At 41.8% G+C, this 1,698-nt stretch overlaps 1 pseudogene; it reads right to left on the reverse strand.

The window, feature by feature from the left end:
• Positions 1-292: 292 nt before the first annotated feature.
• LOC131905730 (large ribosomal subunit protein uL6-like) lies at positions 293-1,405 on the reverse strand (annotated as a pseudogene).
• Positions 1,406-1,698: the final 293 nt, after the last annotated feature.

Here is a 1,698-nt window from a genome sequence, read left to right on the forward strand (position 1 = left end):
TATAAAACACACTATGTGGTGGTTCTATTAAAGTAGACCTAGAACAGCCCATTATAAGAGGTCAAGTTCTCCATATATCAGCAATTTTCTTCTGCTGCTCAGATGTATAGGAATCATCAAAACTCCTGTATGTTTTATTATGGAAATGAAACTCTTGGGGACCAAGTGCAAATGCTGACATTGTTACTGCTGCTTATTGTGGTGAACAAGGGATTCCTGTGTTAGCATCCAGGAGTCTTGTGTCTTCTGCTGCCACTCATGAGATTGTTATACCGTTCTTGATTATTGATAGCCACATCCTCATTATTAAAAACAACATCAAAATTATTGTTTAAAAACAAGACACCCGATTACTAGTCCCTTACGTCTTGGCAACCCCTCCTTTCCACTGCTCCCTATAGGCAAGTTCCATTTATTGCAGTTCAGTCTCATACCTTCAGCCTTCCTCTATAGTTGTTATAGTGTAAATGTTTGTCCTTTTGGAAACTCATGTTACAATTTAGGTGCCACTATAATGGGGTGAGGGGTAGAATGGTAAGGAAGCGATTGAGCCGTGTGGGCTTTTTCCCCATTGATGAGATCACTGTCATCATAAAAGAGTGTGTTTCCCTCTTAGTCTCTTTCCTGTCTTTTTGTCTTCTATCATGGAATGAGGTGGAAAGAAGATCCTCATTGGGTGCTAGGGTCTTCATCTTAGATTTCTTAAACTCTAGAATTATGAGGAACTCAATATCTGCTTTTTTCCCCCAATATGTCTTTTATTGTCCCAAAAGACACCCCAAATCGTACTTCAATTCAGGATCTTGTTTCTGGAGCTGGGTAACTCAGGTCTCACTCATCGGCCTGCTGCACTGTTCCCTTTTCGGACACATAGATACCATTAAAAAACTTTCTGATATCCTTGTTTTTAGCTGTTGTGGCTTGCTGAATCAGAGCTGCTGAATTTGAAACAAGTTCAATATCATTTCCTTCAAGGATTAATACATCCTTCTGGCCTTGACAGACAGAACAAGCAATACCTGTCCTCATCCGAACCCTGTGGGTATGATTTTCACCCAAGAAATTTCGGATTTCAACCAAAGCGCCATTCTCCTGAATAACGACATTGTTGGGGAAGTGGGCATACACAAACCTCATCTTGTAGCGGAAGCCCAGTGTAACACCCTTGATCATGTTCTGAACGTGACTGCAGATGGTTTCGGACAGTGGCCAGTTCCTTTCTGTTACCTTACCATTTGTCAACCCAGAGCCTCTTCTTCCCAAGGAGAATCAGCTCTACATTGATGTGATTGAAGTCCCTCCAGAGGGTTCCTCTGGGGCCCTTCACAATGACTGTGCACTCCTTCAGAGCGATGTCCACTTTTTCTGGAATGTTAACAGTCTGATTGCTGAGAATGATCTTCATTCTCGCATTAGATGGGGCAAAGTCAATTTCAACTCTTATAGCTTACCTACTCTTTGCTATTTTGTGATAGCAGCAGAAGTAGACCACAGTCCTGTGTGGTCCCATATGGACCACCCAATATCTCACCTTGGAAAAAATAGTTGTCTCTTCCCTGTAGTTCGTTTAAAAGTCTTTCAATGCCCAGTAACAGTGACTTTAAAAACTAAACAACCAGGAGAGGTAGATGCTAGAAGAGGATGTGTTAGGAGTGACAGCTGGTTATTGAGACCATCTTTGTTCTGAGGTAGTGGCCA

Source organism: Peromyscus eremicus, chromosome 3 (assembly GCF_949786415.1).
Source record: "Peromyscus eremicus chromosome 3, PerEre_H2_v1, whole genome shotgun sequence".
In the NCBI taxonomy this organism is placed as follows: Eukaryota; Metazoa; Chordata; class Mammalia; order Rodentia; family Cricetidae; genus Peromyscus; species Peromyscus eremicus.